Here is an 11,496-nt window from a genome sequence, read left to right on the forward strand (position 1 = left end):
GAGCTATATCGACTATCCAGCGATACTTATCTCAATAATCTTTGTGTAATATGACTTGGAATTTTGTAATCGGCTAAAACATTCCGAGTAATATGACGTATAAGCTTTGCTCAAAAAAAATTATTTTGATATATATATATATATATGCCCCCCTAGTTTTACAATGTCAAGAGCATTGATAAAAATATGAAACCACTAAGGGCGATATAACAATATCGGCCATTGTACATCGGCAAAATGCAACCGATTACATTAAAACAACTAAGGGCAACATTGCAATATCGGCCATTGTACATCAGCAAACTGCAACCGATTACATTAAAACAACTAAGGGCGATATATGCAATATCGGCCACCTCAAGGCGATGCAAATGCACCGGCTATCATGTATCAGCAACACTAGCCAATCATGCGTTAACCTAAACACTTGGGTAATATTTCTTCAAATACTTGCCATTAAGCGCTCGCCCATAAACTTCTCCATCGAGTCCTTGCAACATGTACGCCCCTTTAGACACAACCTTATGGACTTGAAACGGCCCTTCCCAATTTGGTGACCACTTGCCGAATTTGCTATCCCGGGTTCCAATCGGCAAAATCAATTTCCACACAAGCTCGCCTTCCGAAAAAGTCTTAGGCACCACCTTTTTATTATAATGCCGAGCAACACGTTCCTTATCCCTAGTAACTTTTGCGAGTGCTCGTAATCGCGATTGAACCAAGTCCTCCCGTTCATCGGCCATAAGATTATAGTACTCTTCGGCCGTCAAATCATTTTGCAACTCTGTTCTTCTGGAGCCGATTCGAACTTCCCATGGTAAAATAGCTTCATGTCCATAAACAAGCTTATAAGGAGGAACTTGGATTGATCCATGACAAGCCATCCGATAAGACCACAATGCTTCGGCTAAACGAGTATGCCACTACAGAGGATAATCAGAAATTTTCCTTTTAATCAACTTGATAAAACTTTTGTTAGATGCCTCGGCTTGCCCATTAGCTTGTGCATAATACGGTGAAGAATTCAACAACTTTATGCCCATACTATCGGCAAACTGAACAAACTCATCAGACACAAAGATGGAGCCTTGATCAGTCGTAATAGTTTGAGGAATACCAAATCGGTAGATTATATGTTCTTGGACAAACTGTATGGCATCCCCGGAATCAGCCTTCCTCAAAGGGATCGCCTCTACCCATTTGGTGGATTAATCACGCCGATCATATCAATTCCCCATCCTCTGAACGGCCATGATTTAATGATACGATTCATAGCTGACGCTGGTGCTCTCTGAATTGCACCAAATTTCTGACAATCTTGATAACCTTTGTAATATCTGAAACAATCTTCTAACATCGTCGGCCAAAAATACCCCGCACGCCGAAGTAACCACTTCATCTTATGAGCCGATTGATGAGTACCACAAATTCCTTCATGAACTTCGCCAATTGCAACTTTAGCCTGATCAGCACTCAAACACTTAAGCAATACTCCATCAATCGTTCGATAATAAAGCTCATCATCCAATAAAGCATATTTCAACGCCTTATATCTTAACTTCCTAGAAGCCGATTGAGATGGATTTTGTAAATATTGATGCACATCATATCTCCAATCATCGACCGTCATGGCAGCAACTTCAATCTGAACATCCTTGATCGTCGGCTTATATCCCGATGCCCCTTGAGCTAAATCATTGGCCTCAATATTCTGTTCTCGAGATACATGCTTCAAAATCACTAGTCGAAACTTCTTCATCAGTTCTTGGCACTTCTCATTATAAACCATCAACGTATCATTCTTGCAATCATATTCTCCTGCCAACTGACTGATCACTAACAAAGAATCTCCCATAATTTCAATAGCATCGGCTTCAACCTCCTTGAGCAATTGCAACCCTTTAAGAACTGCCTCATACTTAGCTTGATTATTCTTCGCATAAGGTTTAATAGTATAAGCAAACTCAAAGCATGCCCCCCGAGGCAAAATTATAACTAAGCCGATACCACAACCATAAGCACAAACCGATCCATCAAAAAATAAAGTCCAGGGCACAATCTCAACCGAGCCAATTAAATCATGGTATATATAATTCATAGCTCTTTGATACGTTGCTCCAGCACTTTTCAAGCCGAAAGTCATTACAACCCACTCAAACAATCCGATTGCACCGGGACACCTAAAAGTTGTCTTATGAATGTCTTCTTCAGCCATAAAAATTTGATTGTATCCAGCATTTCCATCCATAAAACTCAAAATCTTATGCCCTGACGCAGCATCAACCAGTTGATCGGCCACTGGCATTGGATATTCGTCCTTTGGGGTAGCTTTATTCAAATCTCTAAAATCAATGAATACCCTAACCTCGCCATTTTTCTTGATAACAGGAAATATACTAGAAATCCACTCAGCATATCAGCAAGGACGAATAAAACCAGCATCATATAAGCGTTGAATCTCAGCCTTAACAGGTTCAAGCATATCGGCTTTGCATCTTCTCGGCGGTTGCTGATGTGGTCTAACCCCGGGTTTGATAGGTAGCCGATGCTCAACGATCGATCGGCTGAGTCCTGGCATTTCATAATATTCCCAAGCAAAGCAATCTCTGAATTCTTTTAAGAGCTCTATCAACTTGGTTCTGAATTCTGCACATAAATTTTTACTAATAAATGTCAGTCTTGGCCGATCGCCTGGACCTACATCAATTTCCTCCAGATCATCGGCCGATATAAAACCTTGACCTTGTTTGTCATCGAGATCATCTACTGTATCCTTGGTGTAGACGTTCGAACCCTCCACGACGCCCTCAAAATAATAGCTTGGGTTCTCCATCTTCAATTGGCTGTATATCAGAGTCGGATACTTTTAAAAAATCTCCATCCCAAACTTTTCCAGATAAACAATCAAGGCCATCCATCTCCGAAAGAGCTAAATCGGCACTAGCAACATTGACTGACCTGTCGGCTGGCACGATCTCTACCTTGTCGCCTTGCCATTGAATCAAGCATTAGTGCATGGTTGAAGGAATACAACAATTAGCATGAATTCAATCCCTTCCAAGCAACAAGCTATAAGAACCCTTCCCATCGATGACAAAGAATGTTGTAGGGATTGTTTTACTGCCAACTGTTAGCTCCACGTTCAAAACCCCTTTGGTTTCTGATGGATTGCCACAAAAGTCTTTAAGCATCATGTTCGTCTTGATGAGGTCTTCGGCGTTCCTACCAAATTTCCTGAATGTAGCATAAGGCATCAAGTTTACTGCAACCCCACCATCGACCATCATCTTAGACATCGGCTTCCCATTGACATAACCGTTTATATACAATGGTTTAAGATGCCGGTTCTCTGTCCCCTCAGGCTTCTCGAACATTGCTCGCTCCGGTGACAGAACCAACTTAGCCGATTCCTCTTCTACCTCATCTACATCGGCTTGATCAACCCCGAATTCGGCTGGCAATGTAAAGACCATGTTAATTGGTGCTGTTACAACACTCTTCCCTTTTGCCAACCTTTTTGCCTCTTCGGCTGCAACATCATCGGCTACAGGAACCTGATTCTTAACACGCCATTCCTGTCTTGGCTTTGCTTTCTTTAGCCGATGATTAATTTCTTATTCAACCTCTTGAAGGCGCTCCCTGTTCCTCAATCTTTGAACCCTTCTCTTTTGATTCTTTGTGAAAATACCAGAAGGACACCATTGATTTGTCCTGACTACGTTATCATCCTGACCACGACCTTGATTCACTGGGCCCAATCTTTGATGAACAGACACTCTTTCCTGCCTCAGCCGATTACTCCTATTATATGACTGGCTTGGGCTCTCAATGATATCACTGCACCCAGGGTAGTTTTCGATGGACGGTAACCTCATCCCTTCATTCCAGCAAAATCTAAAGAACTCACAACCCCAATGAGGATCAAAACCATCATCGTGTTCTTCATAATGCTTCTCCTGCTGCTTATCGTACTTCCTCTGATACTTGTTGATTATCTTAGCCGAATTCACTTGAAAACCCTTTGTACGGACCCTATCGGCTGATTGGCCAGCTGTATGTACCATATTAACAGGAAAAGGATTACCATCGACCTTCATTGGTTTCTTCGAATCATCAAACTTGATTTTTCCTCCCTCAATAGCCGTTTGGATTTGCTGCCTGAAGACCTTGCAGTCATTAGTCGTATAAGACCCAGAATTATGCCACTTACAATATCTCTTCTTGCCCAACTCTTCAGCCGATGGAATTGTATGTCCGGCAAGAAGTTGAATCTGTTTTTCTCGCAGTAGCAAATCAAATATCTTATCAGCCTTAGTTATGTCAAAGTCATACCTTTCCTCTTTTCCCGAGCTCTTCACCCATTGGCATGGTATAACCTTTTTGCTCCTGACCCACTCGGCTGCAGCTATTTCGGAATCATCATCCTCATCATCCGATCCATACATATAAGAATAGACATGATTAATCTTCCTAGAGTTCTTCCTAGCATCCGCAAACCTTTGTTCATGCAAAGCTACCTTCTGTGTAAGATGCGACAAGCTTTCGAAATCTTTAGTCGAAAATTTTTCCCTGATCGGAGCAATCATCCCTTGAAACGCCAAATCGGCTAGCTGGGCATCAGTCAAACTCAAGCTGTAACATTTATTCCTCATTTCCCTGAACCTTTGAATATACTCATGCACTGGCTCATCATGCTTTTACTTGATTGACGTGAGATCAGACAGCTTCATCTCGTGAACCCCACTATAGAAATAACTATGAAACTGCTTCTCTAAATCGGCCCAACTGTTAATCGACCCATGTGGTAGAGAAGAAAACCAAGTAAAAGCCGACCCAGCTAATGACAACCGGAATAACCTAACCCTCAAAGCATCTACAGCCGATGCCTCACCACACTGAGCTAAGAATCGGCTGATGTGCTCATAAGTCGATGTAGTATCCTGTCCTGAGAACTTTGAGAAGTCTGGTACTTTAAACCGGTTAGGTAAAGGAACTCTTTCAAACCATTCAGGATAAGGTTGTCGGTACAAATTCCCAGTCTCTTTTGGTTTAAGCCCAAATTGCTCCCTCATTACATCAGCTATTACGCCGGCCCATGGTCGCTGCTGAGGTGTTCCTTGAGGTTGTTGTGGTGTAGGTTCAAACTGGTTGTAGAACTGAGGCTAAACCGATCCTGCCTGTTGGTACTGAACTTGGGATGATGGTGGCTGATATTGATAACTCAAATTGCCCCCCTGGCAATTGTGAAGGTTCGGTTGAATACCACGCGCCAAATGCTCAGGAATAACTTGAGACACCACCGAACCATCCGGTTGCACATGATAAACCAAGTGTTCCGGGACCACCTGATTTGCAGTGTACTGCACAGGCTGACCACCAGGCATTGCAAACCCAGCCAACGCGTTCATTGAGGCTTGCTGCTGAATCGGCTGAACGACCTGCTGTCTCAACGTTATCTGCTAAATCGGCTGTAAAGCCGGTCGCCTTGGTGGCATCTGCTGAACTGGTTGCAGGGCCTGCTGAATTGGGGATCCTTGTTGAATAGGCTGCACAACCTATTGCCTGGACGGTGTTTGCTGAATCGGCTGCTGCTGAGCCGAATTAATAGCATTCTGAGGAGGTAGAAACATAGATGCAACCTGGTCTTGTGTTAACTGAGTCACATTCGGTCCAGGATGCTGTGATTGCTCTCTTACCAATAATTGAGGATTGATTAATTGATCTGAAGCCGACGACGGCGCTGCAGGTGCTGCAGCCGAGGCCGATGCCGTCGACTGAGCTGATAATGCAACAGGAGGAGTTCCCTGAGTAAGTGGATGAACATCGGTAATCAAAGTCCGATAATTTGGAAAAGTACCCCCTTGCAAATAAACTGGGCCTGCAGCCTGATGTTCAGCTATTGAACCATCGGCTACCGATTTCATCATATTTGACAAGGTATTAGTTAATACTCCAGATTGATTGATTAAAGCATTATACACGGCATAGTCAACCCGATCTTGAAAGTTATTGAAAAAATCTTGGAATGCATTGTCATTCTGATTAAGATTTCCCCCTTGCGGTCCCTGAGTTCTGTCACCTTGAACTCCATGGACTCCGTCACCTTGCACCCCATAGACCCCTTGAGGGTCGTCACCTTGATTTCCTGGGGAGCCATCAGTAACACCTTTGTTACTCGGCTGGGCTGATCCGTCTGGAACTTGTTTCTTTTCTCCCCCTTCACCTAAGATCCCAAGATCCTCAGGAACCACCTTCACCTTGTACTTCTGGACAAATGTGCCCTTGCGAGTCTGCATGAATGAACTTAAAAATTGATCTCGTGCTTGCTGCATCATGGCATCGAAGTCTTTCTTCTGTTCGGGAGTGAGCTTCTCTGGATCAATGGGCACAACGTTTCCTTCATGGACGTCAGTCAAACCGAACTTCTGGGTCTTTTCCTTAGCATTACCCGGGCTGACTGATGACGGAGACAGTGGTGGTTTCTCAGCCATGAAGGAAGCTGTTCTTCTGACTTCTAATCAGTCCCACCAGGCGTGCCAAAAGCGTGTTGATAGAAAACACGAGGCCTGGGAGATCTGCTTAACTCTAGTGCAGGTCCAAAACTCGCCTTCGGATGTATGAGCGTGCCAGTTGATTTGATCCTGCAATCAACAAGAAACAAAGACAAAGAAACCGTGATTAAATCCATAAATGATAGCCGATCGGCTAAATGCCGATGACATATCATTTATCTTTGAGCCGATGTCATATGTAAATCGATCGGCAATTGTTAAGGAAACAAATCAGAACTAGATCTATTTGATCGGCTATGCTATGAATATGTATATAATCTCATTATTAATATATATTTCAATCTAAGTGATTTATACTGTCTCAGCAAGTGACCGATCTATCCCAATCACTTGATTCAAGTATATATTGATATAAGGATTATATATCATTGATATCTACAGCCGATCGAGTAGATTTAGTTCTGATTTGTTTCCTTAACAATTGCCGATCAATTTACATATGACATCGGCTCAAAGATAAATGATATGTCATCGGCATTTAGCCGATCGGCTATCATTTATGGATTTAATCACGGTTTCTTTGTCTTTGTTTCTTGTTGATTGCAGGATCAAATCAACTGGCACGCTCATACATCCGAAGGCGAGTTTTGGACCTGCACTGGAGTTAAGCAGATCTCCCAGGCCTCGTGTTTTCTATCAACAGGAACTCAAGAAATATTCCACCACGCCGAACTCGATTATTAATTGCATTTATTAATTAGGGAATTAACTCTAGGTTAATTAGAACAATTTCTTCGGACGATTTATTTAACAAATTTTTAAAGCAAGGAAAAGGGGGAAACTTCAGGGCGTGACAATAGTGGAGGTGACGACGGCGGGCGCTAGGTTGGTAGCGGCAAACGCGGGCTCTAGCAGCGGCCTCCTCTGCCCTCCTCTGGCGGCAGGCTCGAGCAGTAGGCCAACGGAGGAGCGTCCCCGCACGAATCTGGTGAGCGGCGGCCCTTCCCCGTGTTGATCTGTCCACGACCGCCCTCCCCCGCGCGGATCTGGCGGCGGGCGGCGAACTATGGCGAGCAATCCAGCGGCGGCAGTTGCAGTGACGGACTAGGGTTTGGGGATGAATCGGGGAGCTAGGGTTTGAATTTTTGAAATTTTTTTTTTGGCCGACGGCAATGGTGGTGGCGACGACGAAATAAGCACCCACCCATGAAAATAAGATTTTTCATGTGCATAACCTGCATGGAAAAATGGTGATTTTTGTAAACACCTGGGTGTAGACGGGCTGGAGGCCCCTCTCGCGAAAATTTGTTTTGGCCATCTGGAAAAAATATTTTTGTATACTAGTGACATGGTGAACTAAAACATTTTCCACGTATGCGTCCATCTGATGAATTTACTTCCAGTTTGAAAACATAAGTATAAACACCCCAATGATTGGATAAACTCGAATTGCTTAGTTTTATCTGCTTATGAGTTCGTATTGTGGCCACTCTATAGAAATACTGAAATAGAAAGTAGCAATCGGTTGAAAAGCACCCATATTGTTGCTATCCGTCGTGCATCGCGACCTTCGGTGCCTAAACGCCACACAAGCTGGAGAATACTATTATATATATTGTAGTCCCACCCTATGTGTAAACATTAAGTCCAATAAATATTAGCTCTTCTCTCTTCTCCTCAATTTCTCTCGCCCCTTTTCTCCACTGGCTCCGGTAGGCTTGTGGGAGGCATCAGGTGGTTGGGTGGGTGGCAGACTCACTCATCAGCAAGCCTAAAAAATATTAGGCCCTCTATCCTATAATAAAAGGCATGGTTAAACTTGGCACGATTGGCTTATAATTTCTCACGTACTATAACGTTTATTATAGCAATAAAATTATAATCATATGAAAGTAAATTCAAATGTCAATCCAGTATTCTCAACAAATAAAACTGAATTCATATTTATACTAATTATTGGTCAAATATTTTAGAAGTTGAATCTTGGAATCTTGTGCGCCTTATTTTATGGGATGGAAGGAGTATATATTAACACTAATTTATATCATTCTCAGCATGTTTAATTTGTGAATAAAATGCTTAGCTTGTTACAATAGTCTCCTCTATAGTCCAAGAGGTTAAAACCATTTCCATGTCATTGTGTGCACAGCAAAACCGCCTATAAAAACCACTCTAAGGGGTTATTCAAACTGGTTTTGATACTTTAGGGGGTCCAATACCCAGTTTCGTGCTCCAGGGGATTATGTAGACCAGCCTCAATACTTCAGGGGGTGAAGTAGACTTATTCCTATGCAAAATAAGGTTGACTCTATCACTAATCTCAAAGCCAAGGGAATAGACTTTCACATGTGCATCTTGCCAGATTAAAAAATAATACGACTATAGAAACACACAAAGGATACGACATAATATATAATATATAGCTACCGGAAGAGCTAAAACTAGCACCTATAGACCTTTTCCCACCTCCATGAGTTGAAAAGGAAAAGAACTAGAAATTTTGAGGAAGTATAGGTCTTAGTTCTAAATAGAGTAAATTGCATCCACGGTGAATTAACTTGGCAGGTGGGTGCAATTTGATGCAATAACTTGAGAAATGAGCGTTATAGAGCAATAACTTGGCAGATAGGTACAATTTAGTATAAGAACTTTATAAATGATCGTATAAATGTAACATCTTGCATGGTAAGTACGATTTTGATACAATAAATCAAAAAGTTACGTGACAACTTAATTATTTGGAGATTTTTTTAATATAAATTCATCTTTTAAGTACTTATTTTAAGTATATTTATATTTTTATCTTAATAAGTAATAACTGAAAGTCATTAAACTGGATTTAGAAATTATTATATTTCGGTTGATATTTGAGAAGGTGAAGAAAACAAAAAAAACTTAAAGGTAACTGAATGTAAATTGTACTGCTATGTGTAGTATAATTCTTAAAGATTAAATTCAATATTATAAGGTAATATCCGTATGATTACTTTGTAATGGCATATTGACATCGTGAAAAAAAAAGACTCACCTAGCATATGCTTAGCCAAGTTGATGCACCAAAATACTAAATTATGAAGTTCATGTACTAGAATGCACCTACTTGTCAAGTTGTTGTACTCGAACGATCAATTCTCAAGTTCTTGCACTATATCGCACCCACATGCCAAGTTATTGTACCGTAGGTGCAATTTACACTTCTAAATAAAATCGGTACCTATAGTATTAGTTCCCTTTATTTTTTAAAAAAATGACACTAAATATTAATATATAAGGTTTCAGCTTTTAAAAACCGGTTCCAACGTATCAGATCGCTCCCACATCCTGCATGGCCGCATCCTTTCCATCCCCCACAGCATATCTCAATCGTCGATCCACCAAAGCTCGCACGCATGACGCATCGCTATCGCCACATCAAGCGGCATCGCCACCATTATCACCACCAGTCAGTTCCCGCGAGCCCTCCCACACACCAGCGTTCCCCCTCAGCCCTAGCACCGGCAAATGCCGTCGATGTCGATCCCCTGTTGATTCTACAAGCCGATGCAAATTAGATCCAGGTGAGAGTCACTGGATTGCTGTAAAGAATATCCTGAAGTAGTTGAGAAGAACTAAGGATATGTTCCTAGTTTATGGAGGATAGGAAGAGCTCGTTGTAAATGGTTACACTGACGCAAGCTTCCAAACCGACAAAGATGATTTTAGATCGCAGTCTGGATTTGTGTTCTGCCTGAATAGAGGCGCTGTGAGTTGGAAAAGTTCCAAGCAAGATACAGTCGTTGATTCTACAACATAAGCCGAATACATTGCCGCTTCTGAAGCAGCAAAGGAGGTTGTTTGGATAAAGAAATTTGTTTCTCAACTAGGTGTGATGACTAGTGCTTCTAGCCCTATGGACCTCTATTGCGATAATAGTGGTGCCATTGCGCAAGCCAAGGAGCCTAGATCGCATCAAAAGTCCAAACACATTTTACGGCAGTATCACCTCATTCGCGAGATAGTGGGTAGGGGAGATGTGAAGATATGTAAAATACATACGGATTTGAATGTTGCAGATCTGTTGACAAAGCCACTCCCTCGGCCTAAGCATGAGGCAAACAATAGGTCAATGGGTATAAGATACGTTCATGATTGACTCTAGTGCAAGTGGGAGACTGTTAGTGATATGCCCTAGAGGCAATCATACAGATGATTGTATCACATACTATGTTTACATATTTATCCGACTTTGTTCCTTGAAATAGGTAACTCATTATTAGTTAATGAATATGTGATTCTTTCATGAGACTCTTTATGTTGTGTGTTGCTATTTCTAAAGGATCCCTGATCAAATATCATATGTGGAACAAATATGTTTAGATGATCATCACATGTATTAATTGATGATTATGTCTCATGGATCATGGTATAGAGATACCAAATTAATAATTTGGACACATGTTGATGAACATGTTATTGGATAGACCCAACATGAGACACTGCAAGAGCCATATGTGTTATGTCATCAGTGATCTCATTTAGTGTTGGTGTTGAATCCTTAGACATAAGATTATCATGGTTCCCAACATGTGTAGTAGCTTACTTAGGGACTGCTAAACGCTACCCCGTAATTGGTAAGTTATAAAAGTAGTTTTCGGGTATGCTATGAAACATGTAGTAGGATATGAATAATCAAGATGGGATTTGCCCCTCCTACGGAGAGATGTCTTTGGGCCCCTCGATGTTGTAGATTATGGAAGTGCATGGTCATGCCAAAGGTGATTGAGGAGTCAATCACAAGCTATATAATCTATCAACAGGTTCGAGTGAATGATTGAGCTATTAGAGGATGGCACATATCTAGCCTTGAGCTTAATCGATATCATGAGACAAAGGGGTTCATACAAGTATACACTAGAGGTTTAGCCGATATGATCTTTATGTGTACCCGGTGGGTCAATACGTTCTGCTAAGGGCCGCTATTGACGCGTGGACCAAAAAGAAGTTT

The sequence above is a fragment of the Oryza glaberrima genome, chromosome 11 (assembly GCF_000147395.1).
Source record: "Oryza glaberrima chromosome 11, OglaRS2, whole genome shotgun sequence".
Taxonomy (NCBI): domain Eukaryota; kingdom Viridiplantae; phylum Streptophyta; class Magnoliopsida; order Poales; family Poaceae; genus Oryza; species Oryza glaberrima.